The sequence below is a fragment of the Anser anser genome (genome assembly GCF_964211835.1).
Source record: "Anser anser genome assembly, chromosome: 12".
NCBI classification, from domain to species: Eukaryota; Metazoa; Chordata; class Aves; order Anseriformes; family Anatidae; genus Anser; species Anser anser.
The window spans coordinates 14211331-14227576 of record NC_139733.1 but is presented as its reverse complement, the minus strand read 5'-3'; the positions used below and the strand labels follow the sequence as shown (position 1 = coordinate 14227576).

Here is a 16246-nt window from a genome sequence, read left to right as displayed (position 1 = left end):
CAAGGTGGAAATGTAGTAAGTACCTACAACATTTAGGTTGCTAATTCCCCACAGAAGAAGGACAACAGCTGCAGGCACTCATAATCTACCACCTGAAGCCCCTTATTTGCACTGAGAAGGGGTGGTGGTGCAGCTCTGAATCCATTCCCTTCCCTCCCTCTTACAGACAAGGCACCAAAGCCACACGCAGCAACACAGTGCCAGGCTGGGCTCAGGGAGCTGATGGGTGCCCAGCTCCTCCACAACTGCCCTGTAATCCCTGCACTCGTTTTGGCAACTCACCTCCTCAGGGACAATGTTAAATTTGTAGTTAAAGCAAAGAAAATTACTGTCACTCCCCTCCTACTATCCCTCTTGGGTCCTCTCAGTAAGCTCAAAGTGCAATTAGCTCAGAGACGCTTAAAAGCACAGAGGTGGAAGGAAACAATCTGCAGCATTTCAAGAGAGTGCCCCAGCATTTACTGCTGGACTCGGTCCCTTACCTGACTTCAGTCACAAACACACCAACCGCGCCTTTCACTTGTTCTGTACAACACCCGGCACGCAGAAAACACAGAGCAATGGTGAAAACAGTAACTGTAAGGCTCTTGATCCACCCCTTATTTCACTGTTATTGCAAAACCCCAAAAAACCCCAACCCTGCTTTCCAGCTCCTTTGTGAGTAAAGCAGGCATCTTTGCTCTACCAAAAGACCAGCTGAGAGGATTAGTCCACTTGGGAAATCCAGCGGATGGAAGGTATTATAAACACAACGCATTATTAAATATAGGCTTTGTGAAGCTCTGGACAAGCTCCGCTTCACACGGTTGTTGTAGGTGAGGAGGCAGCGCTGTCAGGACATAACCCACACGCGGGATTTCTGGCACCAGGCTGGCAGCTCTCCCCCGGCACACGCAGCCTGCGATGCGCACCGTACCGGCACGGTGTTCAGGTTATGTGCACACTAGGGCTTTTGTTTGCCCTGCTAATGGACACCTTGTGTTCCCTGCTCTCAGCGCTGCTAACGCCCTCTGCTTCACCCAGCGTGGCTCACAGCCCTGAACCAGCCCTGGCGCCTCTTCCCAGGGTGGTGAGAGAGCTGCAGGGCCTGACAGAGGTCCTCATCACGCGGCTGATTTTATCTGGGAAGTGCTGAGGGATATCTGCAAACCCAGCCAGTAGATACACAGAGCGAAGGATGGAGCTCCCACTTAACTATATCACCTCCAGTTTACATCAGTTGGATGTGCTGCCCCAAATGCAACACGTGAATTATTTTTATGTGCTCTTTCCATTTTTATTGGAGAATATTTTATTCAAGGAGCTCCTTAACCACACGACTGCCTTGCTGTCTCAGCACAGCCATCATGCAGATGTCACCATGGCTTGCCGGGCAGCTCTGTCTCGAGTCTCCCCAGTTTCAAAGCCTAAAATGCCCGGGAACAAAACAACAGGCTGATGGCCAGCCACCAGCAGGAGCTTGGCTGTGTTGTGACAGAGCCACACGGACACGGAGAAGAGAGTCTTGTGATTCTCAGCTGTTTCCAGATCAAAGCCATCATTACACTATGCCACTTACAAGAATCTGTAATCTTCTTTCTGCCTAATGCAACCTTCCTATGCCAGCAATTACACAGTAAATTCATCATGTCTTAGAAACTTCTGAATTCTGAAATACTGGCTTTCTGGCTAGAGGTCATGCCTGCAAGCTGCAAGGCTCTGCTCTGCCCACCACTTCCCATTGCTGACAGTTGGCAGGGCAGAACAAACGCTCATGCATGCCACCAGTGCTTGAACCCAGTGCACGACACCACTCCAGCAACACAGATCTTCTTCCAAGCTCTCTGATCCATAGATGAATCTCTCCCTGACATTTCACAGGAAGCATTTGACGTGTTGGAGCACCTGTACTGGAGAAGAGATGGAAAAGCAGCTAGCCCTACATTCCAGCAGACCATAATCAAAAGCAGATCCTGCTATGGTCAAAGCTCAGGCCTGAAGCTATTATTGCACTTGCCAATATCCCCTGAGAAGTAATTTTATTACATAATTTTATTCCTACCATAAATGTTCCAGGTAAGAAGCTACTATCCAGTCTTGATGGTTCGAGATGAACAGAGGGCAGCTGAGAAGACAAAAATGGGTGGAATAGCACGTTCTGCAAGCCCGTTCTCATCACTGTGAGCGATGTGCAAACACTGAATACAGCGCTCTTTGTTCTTTGCTGAAGAGCCACTAACAAATGAACTCACAGTTACTGCTAGGTGAACAAACACATACATTAGAAACAAACGTGAGTGTGTAGCAATCATTCCCATCCTTCCCGAAAACTGAGAGGAAAAAGCCAGCGATGTCTTTTGGTTCAATTTTCCAAATTATTTCCCAAGCACAGGCATTGCTGCCTCTCTATTTCTCGGTCTGCAGTTAAGCCCATCACAACATCTCTGGGAGGACAGGAAGAGGGAGGATAACCTACATTTAAAGCTGATGGTTTCCTGACAGGCTACACTACTGAGCTCTTCGTGGATTTACTGAACCGTTCTGCTTCCCATGCTCACTGCTAGCGCACGACACAGCTGTTATAGACAGATTGCACTAAAAGTGTGTAGCCTTTAATTAATTCTGAAGGCAACTGCCACGGCTTAAAGATTTTTTTTTTAAATATTCCATCTTTTTTGATGAATTCCCTTTAAACAGGAAAATGCTCCAGACAATGCTCTGAACGTTGGCTCTAATGCACTGTAAAATATTAATATCTAAATGATACTTCTGAGTTTCATTTATTTAATCTGGATCACAACAGAAGGGCCGGAGGATTAGTCAGTTCTGCCACAGAATATTTATATCGCATCCACAAAACAACACCCAGCAACATGGAAGCAATGGCACTATTTTGTCACTTGGAAATTGGAGTAAGACAGCGTCTTCTGTAGCCCTATTTTTACCTCTCTGACTTCACATATCCCTCTCAAAGGCTTTACTCATTTATTAAAGAAACAAACCCAGAGCTCACTTGGACATGTTTTACCAGTGTATCAAAGCAAAAATTATTTCAGTCCTCACCAACCGTTTCCCTGATACCACATCCTATCCCCCAAAGATGGAGGGAGAGTCAGATGAAGTTACAGCCTCTAGGTTGTGTCCCATACTTGCTACCAATCATCCTTGGAAAAAAGAGGGTCCCCGATGCTTGCACCTGCAACTTCCACTGTACAGTCTGCAGAGCCAACTCACAGCGAGAACGTAAAAATTAAAAGCATAATTTTTTGAGCTGCGTGATGACCCTGGGGCTCCAGCACACTCAAATCATCCAGCGTCAGGGAGAACACCAGAGCTGTGTTTTCTGCACAAAAGCCCTGAATTACAATCCCCCTTCTAAGTTTCACGTGTTCAACAGAGACTTGCTGTTTTCTGACATGGAAGACGACATTCCCATTAAATAAATACATCTATTTTGGAGTCTTATTTACCACAACCAGGCCAGCTCCCCGCTCTGCTGTTTAAGAACACTTGCAGAGATGAACACAAACCTCTGTTTTCCAAATAAAATCGACACCAAGGAGAATCCCATGTCCAAGACATCCTGTTGGAGCAGGGCTGACACAGACAAGGGAGCTCTGTTAGACCAGCTGTGAGTAACACCAAAGTTGAGGTTAAAATAACTTTAAAAAAATTCTAAAGGCAAAATACAAAATCCGAAGTGGCAAGGGAAGGCATCAGTGCAGGCCTGTGGTAGAAAAAACATACTTTCAGACTACAGAATTAACAGCATTAGTAGATAAACACTTGAACAAATTAGGTTTTCTATACCTGCGATAGTTATTGCTGACGGTTTGAAAACGGGTAAATTTTCTGGAGGGCAGCTGAAGACGTCGTACTAAAACCATGCTGCATGCTACCTTCTCAACTTTTTGATCCTCCTAACATTTTAATGATGCTTGTGCATTGCTAGGATTCTTTGGAAAAACTGCAGAAAGTGCTCCTGTACCCGTGGCTGTATCAAGTATTAGTTTTAGCCATACTGGAATTAACTGATGGTAGTGGACAGGTATTTCCCCTCAACACCTCCAGCACATCCAATCTTTCCTCTTACATATACTAAAACATGCTATAAAGAATAATTTAAAATTCCAGTACAAACAGTTAATGAAGAGTTAATGATTAATACAGGATAAAACTGAGCTTTCTTTTATGAATTAAGACAAACTACACAAACATTTAAAAGGAATAAAAAGCAGCCACCAGCTGCCTGCAATTAAAATAAGTTTTCTTCGTAGTTAATCATGTAATTGTAAACTGAGGGGCTTCTTTTCACTTAGCCATCTTCTCAAGCACTAACAAAAAGTAAACTCAAAGAGCACATTCTAAACACATTTTAAAAATAGGAAAATCAAGTCAGTCGCTAGTCTCCTATTATCTTAGCACAACACAAGGATAACTTTCTGCCCACTTTGTGGGCATCTGAAGATTAGGGTCCTTTAGGATCTGCTCCAGCTTGCTGCATGATCGAGCCAAAGATCACTAAGCCATTTTTTCTTCTAGCCCACAAGCTCCTGACTAAACTAATGCATCTCAATAAAAGCAGATTTTTTTCCTTAGGGTTTTTAAGTTACAGAAACTACCACCTAAACCCAGGAAGCTGTTCCCCAAAGGTTATTTACCCTGAGTAAAATGCCTTGTCATTTCGTCTGACATTGCTCGTCACAGGATCGTCAGTCAAAGAAGCTTCTAGTCACTTTTTGCATGAACAGTTTGAAAACTAATCCTTCTTCTTAATCCTCCTTGGGCAAGGAGATAACAACAGCTATTCTAAGTCAGACAGAAGTCCACCTACACAGAAACCCCGTCTCCAACAACAGACAAGAATAGATGGCTAAGGAGAAGTGGAAGGGCAGACACGCACACAGCAACTCTTCCAGCTTTGGGCCTTCCCAAACGCAGATTGCAGACATGCAGTCCTTGGGATGGATACCCTAGGTGATCTGAGCTTCTTCAGGCAGAAGGAATTAATTTCTCTCATAGCTCTGCGAGCCCTTTTGTCAGCATCTTAAAAAAAAGTACCTGACCCAGATGAGCATCCTCTTTTCACGGCACCTGACCTGGACACGCTACCCCCTTTGACCCCCCAGTCCTCCACTTACTTACCCAACAACCTCTCACTCTCCCAGCTGCCACATCATATGCCAAATTTACCTCCAGTCAAATACCAGCTGAGACTGAAACATCCTTCTGGGCAATTAAGTTGAAACAAAATCAGTTCTCTAGCCTCTGACGTGTAGACCACATACAGAGAACCTAAATAAGTTTAATTTATTTGTGATAGAGTCCTTCTGGGAAAGCATAGCCCACTTAAAGTTACCCATCTAATTCACCCTGATGAGCAAACCTACCGTTTCTGCACAAACGCAGATAAATCTAAACCCATCACCTCCATAGGAACAAGCTTGCCTGCAGAAGTTCAGGCACCCATCTGTTGATCAAAATACAGGCTAATGTTGGAGCAGAGAGAAAGCCTTGGAGTACCGAGGAAATTCCAAGAGCAGATTTCCCATTTCCAGTTAATTGAGATCCAAGAGCCAGCTTTTAATCTGTTTAATAGGAACCAAACTGACTTTGAAAGAACTGTCAGATAAGGCTATCGGAAAAAAAAGTTAAGCTTTTGTGGAATTATGGTCACAGTCCCTATCATGATTTAATAAGTAGTTAAGAGACAGGAAACCATAAGTGGAAGAGTTTCCCAAGAAAGGAAGGTTATCAGTGAGATCTGCCAAGAATTCGTTCTGCAACCTGCACTGTTCAGTATATTCACATAAGATGATCTGCAAAGAGGAATATGTCTGGAAGTGGCGAAGTTTACCAAGAAAAAAATTGTTCTGCACAATCAAATACAGAGAAGACTGCAAAAAGTTACAGAAATCACGCAGTCGTAACCACACAGTATCTTCATGGTCAATAAATACTAAAACCAACAAAAATATTCTAATTAGATAAAGATACGAGGACCTGAATTAGGTGTTAACGCTCAGGAAAACTTTGGAAATTTGGTAGGTCAGTTTGGTATTTAGTATCAAGCAAAAATGGCAAAGGCAACCTTTGGCATGATCAGGAAAGCAAACACACCATCTTGTTGTTGAACGCTGCAGGCAGTTCTGCTTCCCACATCTGAAAAAGGAGACAGAATGACAAAAAGGACAACAAAGATGATCAAAAGCATAGAACAGCTTCCATATAAGGAGAGGCAGAGCAGAGCTGGGCTTCAGATGGACAAAGAAGCAACCAGGGGGAGATAGGGAAAATGCAAGAGATCTGAAACAACAAACAGTGTCAAGACGAGAAGCGTGGAGAAATTAACGACCACTTGTTACAATGCAGAAAAAAGAGCACCCATAAATGTACAGACGACTTTTCTAAGCCAGTTCAAGGATCATTTTCACTGGATGCAATATATTTTATATAACATTTAAAATGCACAATTAAATTGTGGAGCTCACTGCTGTAGGATGTCATGGAGACTAGAAACACAAACAAGTTAAAAGAGATTATAAAAATTAATGGAGAATAGATGTAGTCGGGATCAGATGATCAGATACAACTCCTAGCCAAGGAGGGCCCTAAACTGGTGACGGTCACAAGCTGGGAGCATCAAATGGGGGGAGGAGAAGAGAAAAAAATAAATAAATCACGCTACACATGCCCTGTTCCTTACAGTACTCATTAAGCATCTGCTTCTGGCTATTGTCAAAGACAGGAGACCGAGCTAGACAGAGCTCTGCAAGTTGCCCCAGGAGGACAGTTATATTTAAACTTCTTATTTTAATGGTACATTTATAGATTTTATTTACTTTTAAATATTAGGAATGTAACTTCAGCCCTTCCTAATCGCATATTTAGGAAGCCGGAAGCCTAACCTCATCGACTATTTCTAAAGGCATTATCTCTCTTATTAGCGTGTAGATACCATCTCGCTGACTCCTGACAGCACAGCACAAAGCTAACGCACAGCACGGCCGCGAAGCAGGCGAGCATCCCCCTCAGCAGGCTGCGAAGGTGAAGCAGAAGCTGCAAGCCACGGGGCGCAGCGGTGGCAGAGGTGGGTCTGGAGCACCAGCAGCCTCTGCCAGGAACAGCTCTGCCCTGTTTTGCTAAATGCTCGGTGGAAACTTCTCACTCAGAAGCCGGCGGAAGAAAACAGGGGACGTGTACGCCGTACGCAGAGCTAAGCGCCGGGGTTTAACAGAACTGCTATTGGTAAAAGTAGGTCAGGGCCGACCGTTCTGCCCAGAGAGAAAGGAAACTAAAGCACAGCAGACTGTTTGGCCAGGTATTACAGAAATCCCTCACCAGGGATTTCATCACTACTTCAAACAGGCGTGATTCATGTTTTACCGGCCTCCACCTCAAACACGGCACGCCTTCCCAACCGCGCTGCCCTCCCTGTCATTACAGGCACCTCTCCCCAGCCTCGGCCCAAACCCCTCCTGTTCTCAGCTTCGGCTCCACAGGGCTGCCAGGAAAGCTTGAGTCCTGCCTTACCTACTCCGTGCTGATTTCCACAAGGCAGAGATGCCCACTGTTCCCACCAGAAACAGCCAGGGCAGCTCCTGCTCTCAGTGCAGTCGCGTCTGGCAGCGTGCCCCCAGCAGGGAGGGGGGGACCTCCCGCACGCAGCATGTGCTGCCCAGACAGCACCGGGACCTCTCGCCAAGCTCTCCTGTCCCAGGGACGAGGGCCACGCTCTCGGGGCAAGTCCTTCTGTGGACAGCCTGGCCTCGGAATAACCCAGCAAGAGAGAAAAGGAACTTCACATGTCTTTAAAACCTGCTTCCTGTGGGGGACTTGCAGTGCCTCCAGTTGAGCCAAGTGGTCACCACCTCCAGAATGCCAACCCCCTGCAATGAGGTGTAGCAGTTCTCCAGCACATCCCCAGTGCTTCCAGTACAAGTTGTGGCAGCTCCCAACCCCTTCCAGTCCTAGAGCTCAGGAGGAGCTATGAACAGACAGGTGATTTTCCCCATCCCCTCCTTCACAGGGTGGGCACGCAGCTCCAAATGTCCAACGCAGGTGGGCTTCGCTATTGTTCTTCACTACAGGACACCTTGCCTTCATTTCACTCGCGTGAAAGGATGCTGGTTCTGCGCCTACACGCCAAGGGGAAACCGTGCTCACCACGCCAGCATCAGCCCAACAGGACTGCAGGGCGGAAGAGAGACCAGGGACCAGCCGCAGGAGGAGTTCAGCTAGCAGCGGTACAGACCACGAGCAGACACACAGGACCACATCCCGAGCTCCACCATCCAGCTGTCGGGACGCAAATCAGAGTCCTTAAGCCCTGCAGCCTGCCTTGAACAAACCCTTTCACTCTGCAAACACTGACCAGCACAGGGTGCTCCGGCCCGTTAAAGAATGGCGTTTCCTTGGCACCCCAGAAGTCCTCCTTTGTTCAGCACAGCAGCTCTATGAAGAATTAACGCACCCTGGGAGGGCAGGAAGGAGTTCTTCTCTGTGGAGTTTTCCTTCATTTCACATAAAATTCATTTTTCTGCCCTCCCCAGTAACCCTCTGTAGAAGCATACAGCCTGACAGCAGTTTGACAGCCTTCCCCCATTACTCCAGCACTGTCAGCAGTTCTGGTTACAGCCATGAATACTGTCAGTAATATGCAAATAAACTTAATGCAATGCAACCACATGAGTAGCATTTATTCCCTCCCACCCAGAAGAGACAGCAAAATCAACAGAATTCCACATCACTGCCACAATCTGCTTGTGGTTTGCCTTCAAACCAAGCTGGGTAACATTCTATCTTGTATTACTCAACTCATTTTAAAACATTATCAGAAGTGAAGCTTTGATTGATTCATCTTCCATAAATTAGTACCTAAGCCTGGAAGACTATCAGCAGTCAGCTATGAACTATTAGGCTCGATAATTAGGTTACACAGGTCTGCTAGATAACGATCCAAGCTGGGGCATCCAGCCATTTTCTCCCTCCTCCACAATCCAATACCAAAGCTTTCATAAGGCCAAAACCAGAAAGTAGCACACCAGGTAGTTCAGAAAGCCTGGGGACCTTCTCAAGTTGCTCACAGCACGTAGAAAACACGGAAGCTGCCAAGCTTCCACTGCGCTACTGCAGAAGAGTGAACAAGCTGGGTGCATGCTTGAGAGCCAGGATCAACTTTGCACCAGCCTCAAGAGCCCCAAGCAATGCCCTTCCCGCACAGGATGGGATCTTGGCTATTCAGCACTCCCAGACGTAGCCCAAGACAGAGTGGTGGTGTAGGAACCATGCCTGAAGAGCTCTCAAGGTGTTTGCGGTCGAGGAGCCACAGGCTGGCAGCAGCGATGCAACGTGCTCTTCTGCCCTACAATCACAGCCCTGCATCCCAGACTTTGTCCAGACGTGGAAGTTCTTGGTTCACGGATAAAATTCAGACCAGCAGAAGGCATTCGGATAGGGGTAGAAGGACTACTGCAGCGCGTAGGCCATCACCTGATGCTTTTCACTGATGCCTCTGTGGGTCCACACTGGAGGACTGAAAGCGTGCAGTATAGAAATTAAGTGGCAAAGGCAGCAGAAAGTGAGGATGCTGCAAGATTTGGTACTTGGAGAAGTAAGTCATTTGGAACAAGCGCTCTCAAGTCACTTTGTTAACATCTAGTCACGCAGACATGTAATCACACCTTATCCACAACAAGGAATTTTAATACAAGACAAAATTCACCATGGCTTTGCAACATGAGTTTCTGTTGCTTTCTGAGTTTAGACTGAGGAGATCCTAACTTTTTCTAGTAAAATATTTGAGCTCCTGGTCCCATTCAGGGCTGAGAAAGGATTTTTGGTGCTGCCCTAAGAGCGCCGTGGTTCAGAACTGGTTACCTCTTCGTGGCAACCATGAATTTTAAAGGCTTTTTGGTTGAGACTGTTCTCCAGCTGGTTTGCAATCCACCTACCTTTGCAGTCTGAGAGCCACCGGCTGGACAGGACTGACTGGCTCTTCCCTTTGCCTTTCAGGGAAGCCCAGACCTTCACCCTAGGGCCACAGAGATGCACTAACAGGTCTGTTGCGTAAACTGCACTGCTAGTCTGGAAATGCAAACTGCTACGAGCAGGAATTACAGCCAGTATAACTGGCTGACTGTCGGCATTTCAAGAGACTGCTACCTTGCCAGAGTGACCCCTGGGCAAAAGTGCCCAGAAGACAGGAAAACCAGATTTACAGTAGTCTGTTAGGAACAGCAGTGAGTCTTGCATGTGAGTGGCTGCTCTTCTGCTGGAGGAAGCAGCTAGACAGAGCAGAGAGGCTGGTGAGGGGAACACAGAAAAATTACCCATGTTTGTACTGAACGGATAAAGCCTAGCCGGTGGTCAGCACAGGAGTGGGCCAAACTCAACAGCTGTCCTCTTAATGTCAACCCAGTAGGCCACACTGGGGCTGACAAGCCCAGCATCATAAAAATGTGTTACATTAAACCTTCCCAGGGCTTACCGGGAAATACAGTAGCTGAAATCATGGAAGAGCTAGGAATGGAAAAGTTCCTACAGGCTAGAGATCAGGTTCAAACTAAATCTAATGTTGACGGACTGCCTGCAGAATGGCAGGCAAGTGCAGCACTTGCAGAACAGGTGGAGAGAGAATGGTTGCTGGAACAAAGCTACGGATAATAACTGAGAAATTGAGAGTAAAACAGGAAAGCTGCTCTCCAAAAAAGTGTACAGACTGAGCCCTTTGCTACTCAACAATGACAAGACTTCTGTTTTGGGACAGAGACACCTTACTGCAAACACCTGACTAAATAGGTGCAACACGCCGAGATGATTACTGTAACAAGCTACAAAAAGGGAACAAAACTTAATGTAGTCTTCAGACAAGGACGCATCAAGAAAGACAAATATTTGCAAACCAATGCAAACAGAAGTTTATGCTAAAGAACAAAATCAAACACTCATTTTAAAATTAAAAAGATCCAGAATAAAGTTACCCTCTCGAACACACGCATCATTATGAAACTGGAAACTGCATTATAGAACAGTTTGGTTAGAAGGGACCTGCAAAGAACATCAAGTCCAACTGCCTGACCATTTCGAGGGTAGCCAGAAGTTAAAGCACATTAAGGGCATTATCCAAATGCCTCTTGAACGCTGACAGGCACAGGGCACCAAACACCTCACTAGGAAGCTTGTTCCCATGCTCTTGAACCTCTCCTTGCACAGCTTTGTGCCATTCAGCTATCCTACAACATTCCTCCAGGAGTATCTCCTTCAGTGCACAGGAGGAATAGCTACCACTGAACCACCGACCTCACCACCTCCTGCTTCGGAGCTGTCGCAGCACCGCTTCCAGCCCTGCTGACAACAGGGCAGCCAAGCCACACCGAGCGACATACCTTCCTGCAGCCCTAAGCGCAGCAGGACTCAATTGTTAAAGTATTTCATCCGGGGTCTGCTGGTGGGGAAGAAAGAATTTTTATGCCCATTTTAGAGATGAAGAGTTGAGGCACAGGTTGAGACACAACCTGCCCAGCACCCATCAGGAACCCTGTGGAGGAGGGACAGAATTCAAGACACTGGCAATGCTCAATTGCCACAATGCTGGGAAAAGCCTTTCTCTGGCTGCAAGCCCATCTTAATTCCCAAATATCGCTCTTATTCTATGAGAGACAAAGCAGTCTCCCTGCACCTTCAGCATATAACCATGATCCAGCAATAACACTGCTCTGTATTTCACAACCGAGGCAAGACTACTGTGAAAAACCTGAAGAATAAACACACACAATGGAAAGAGTGTTGGTATACTTGTATAGCAACACTTGATCTATAAACACATACCAAATTTTCAGTCACTGGGACACATGAAACAACTTCCCAGATTTGCATGAAAAGCCATATCCATCAAGTTCATCACAAAACTGAAGTCTTTGGACTCAGTGCAGATCTGTCACCAAAGCTATAGGACTCCAAGCCAGAAGTAACAGGCTGCCATTAGATTCAAATTAGTGCAGAGGAACTAGACAAAGCAGCTGTGATGACAGATGTTGGGTTTTATTCCAAACTTAAGCCCACACCGCCTAGTCCCTGTCTTTCCCAACACAACCCTCGTCCTAAACCCTGTGTGTACTCCACCTGGCTTCGGCTCTCAGCCCAGGTGCCCCTTCACTCCTCACAGCTGCAGTGCACTACAGGAAAAAAAATTAGCAATATCCCGCAGCAACAGAAACCACGTCCCTATGGACAAAAGGACGGACAGCCCGACACGGCTCTCATCCTTCTGAAAGAGAAAAGTTCAAAGGAACAGCTAAGGGCTGCCATCCTGTACTGTGCTCTCAGCAGATTTGGATAAGCACCTAAAACCAAGCGTAAGACTGGACTTGCAAGGGAGAAGCATCTAGAATTGAGCCCTGTTTTCTAGTTATTTTTAAATGTTTAGACAGGACCTCAAATAAGACCAGTGTTTCGAGAACTTCTAAAGAGCCTGAACCTCACGTAGGCCATGACATTTTTAGTTTGAAAGCATTTGGAACAGAGATTGTATTGTTTATAGATCTGCATATCACCCACTTTAGCTCAAATTAAGTTACAGTCCACTGCTAGGCAAGAAACACTCCTTAAAGGGGGAAATCCACAGAAATAAGATTTAGGCTCTCAGCAGTAACAATCTCTGTAACTCAGTAAAACATTTAACATCCCAGAACAGCAAGGACCAGCATATGCCGTGAAGAAGGGAAAATGTCAGCTTCCCTGCTTAGAATATGCGTCTTCACACCACCCTTCCCAGCTGCATAGCTCCCCAAAATATACTCTCCACCTCTCTTGAAGCTCAAGTCAACAGTCTGCAGGCTTTAACAGCCCACAGGCGATGCTTTTAGCAAGTCTGAGGTGCGTACAGCACATCGCAAGCAGCACAGAAGAAACTCGGGCCACAAGCTGTGCCAGTCTCTGTTTTTACAAGGTTTATTTTTATTTCCCTCCATCCCGCCCAGTTCTGACAGACCGGCTTGCAGTTGTTCTGGCTCCGGTGATGGTCTGAAACCGTAAGAAGGAAGCAAGCACATAGCAGCACTTTGCCTCCCTGAACACTCTCCCAGGCTTCAGCGATGTGCAGCTCAGGGATTTCTCGGGACAGAGGTGGTTTCTATGCGTTTAGGAACCTTCAATAGCTCCTTCTTCTGGGGAGCTGCCCTGTGTCCTCAAATACACACAGATGTTAGGCATTCACAACATCCTGTGGCAAGGAGCTTCCCAGGTTAACTGCACACATCAAGGACTAAGTCGTTACTTTTTTTTTAAGCTTACTACGTGCTGGCCCCATTCAATACCTGTTCATACTGATGACTCTTCCATACTAATGGAAGAGGCAAAAAACAGTTGCTGCCCCCCTAACCTTTCCACACCAGTCAGGATTTTGGTAACTATCACTCCTCTCTTTACAGGTGAAAGAATCCCGGTTTATTCCATTTTCTTTGTATAGAAGACACTCCTCACCTTTGATCATTGTTGCTGCTGTTCCATTTCTAATAATGGAAAATACCTGTCATAATACAACGATTTTCACAAAGCTGCAGAAAACACCTTCCATATGAGCTGGAGAAATTAGTGTGATGATTAGTAAATATTGCAGGGACTCTCCACCTCCTGTAGTGAATTGCTAGTTAGCTAGTTCTGTTAAAATATGCCCCCTAACTTCTTAAACTGAGCTTGTTCAAAACTACTTTGAAGCCCCAGCACCTAACTACACCTTATTCCTTCAGAATAGGGTGTGTTTTTCAGAAATTCTCCCCCCATTAGTACTTTCAAAGTACAAATAACGTTCTTATACTTGATTTAGCCTACCCGATGAAGGATATCCCTTACAACAAAGGCTGTATGTCAGAGCTCTATTCTGTCATCTGTTCTTTATGAATCTTTCAATCTTTTTCCTCAATTATAGACACGTTATTTAGTGATTTCATGATGCTACATAAAATAACAACACCCTTACTGGATCTTGTTGTTATACAGAATCATATAAGAATATTTATTTTTAGACGTATTGTTCTTATTGTGACTCCTGCAAAATCCTCAGTGATTTTTTTCCACAAATGCAGTGATCCTTCCTAATTGCTTCCAACATTCTTGATTATTATAGTGAATGAGAATTCACTATGCATGCATGCTTCGCTTGCTAGGCAACCTAGACTCTCCTGTCAGGCTGAAATAGCTGGCTTTTTGTCCTTTGCCAGTTTCTCTATTAAGAGTCAAACAAGCATTTTTATTTTTTTTTTTTAGAAATGTAACTAGAATTAGAGAAAAATAAGTGAAGCCATTAAAACCAAATGATTCAAAAGATGGCAGATATATTATTTAGCATTACAACACTTAGTGCTAACAGCATTTTATTTTTTTTTAAATCAGTCTATCTCACAATTTAGGCCTTTAAACCATTCTCTACCAAGAGTTAGAAGGAACACCTCACTCCACAAATAACCCATAACTGGTTCTGATCGAAGGGAAGAAGTCTCCTCTCAAAGTGGTGGATATCAAACAGCACAGAGGACTCTAAAGTTCCTCTAACCCAGCTCTTCCCATCTCTTCCACTACATCAGATAGACAAGGCACTAGCTCTTCCTGGACGCTGAGCTCCTAGAACACAGTGCAGGAGAGCTGTCCACAACTTTGTGACATCAAGCCATGCCAGCCCTGGAAATTACATAAAAAATGCATCTGGAACATAATAAGAGGGTTTATTTTCACATAGGCATTCACCTGACTACAGGTACTACCTGCGGTACTTTAAGAGGCAAAATGTAGAAATGCATTTGGAATTTTGTCCTTCATCCCACTGTGGCTATGTACAGGTTTGCATTATTTTTCCAATGAGCTCAGATACTACCAAAACAAAAATCTAGCTGTTATAAAGTTAAATAATTAAACAAATAGAGCATAAATAGCTAGTAAAAAGCAGCTCAGCATGCAACAGGAGACATCTCGGAAACAGAACAGCAAAACAAGATCCAAGACCAGAAAACTCTTTGGACTTGTCTTTCATTTAAATGTCACATTTTGAACTGAAGCAGGACTTTGAGGTAGTTATGCAGAGGCGTTACGGAGATGAAGGAAGTGCATGGCCTAGAAATACCCCAAATCTCACTATTCTGAGCTCTACAGAGAGCACACCACACAGAACCGCTTGCCAAGCATAAAAAGCAATGAGAAAAACTTCTACAGACAAAACACAGCAGCACAGTTTCATGCGGAAAAACATGCCCCCTGCCCTCGAAACCAAAGGGTTTCTCCTGATTTTTGCTTTGTACACAGCACAGAAATTGTATGTTTGTTCTTAATGTAAGGAAAAAAAGAGGTGGGACAGAAAAGAGGGCAGCAAATCCCCCCCCTGTGCTGTTCAAAAAGGAGGGGAGAGGAGGGCCCAAGTAACACTCTCCTAGGTAACACGGAATCGCTACTCCCGCTGCACAAGAATGAAGTAGAGCGCGACTTGGATAATAACCGTAACTCACATTTCAGAAGTCAGTGCAAAAGATCATGGCTGAACAAACTTAAATGGACTAACAACCATTTCCTCTAGCGCAGTTCTGCTGGGGCACTGTTTCAATAGGATCTGCACAGAATCAGCTGGATATCTCAAGGAATACAACACACATGTAATACACAGTACACAGACCTCTGTCCTCCCTATGGTCTTTTATTTTTTTATGCACCCTGAAAGCGTGGACCCAGAAGAGACTGGCCTGAATTCAAATCATCTCAAGTACTTACTCCTTCCCTATTTCAAACAGCTTTGATTTAGTGGTTTTACTTGAACCACCCAGAGCCAACGAAAAGCTGAGGGAACCAGACTCACCGATCTTTGTACACGTGTTGTACGTACCCAGGATTTATTCGTGGAGGCTACAGACCAAAACAGATTTTCCCAAAGCTTGCTCTTTAACATTCAAGATTTTAATCTAGCTCTACTACCAAACTGAAACCAAACAGGCTGCACACACACAGAAGCCCAGGTTAGGGGTTGCTGTCTGGTTTTGTTCGTTGCTTTTATTTTTGCTGAACCCTCCTGCTACTACAGCTGCAGGTCTAACAAGCAGACTGCTTTCTGACGAAGGGCTCCTGTACTCCCTGTGCTCTCAAGTGATATCCATCTCTCTAGCGCAATAGTCAGTGACTCATCTGAGGCAGCACCGAGTGTCCAGGTGCCAGGGTTTCACTCTCCAACAAGTCCACGTAGATCTGCAGATCTCCTGCAGCTCCTTCAGTCTGGGATCTCTGCTGTACC

General features: G+C 45.2%; 1 protein-coding gene across 5 annotated transcripts in view; it reads right to left on the bottom strand.

Moving 5' to 3' along the window:
* PLXNB1 (plexin B1) overlaps window positions 1-16246 on the bottom strand; it is a 76190-nt gene that overhangs the window by 39043 nt on the left and 20901 nt on the right. The window lies entirely within an intron of this gene.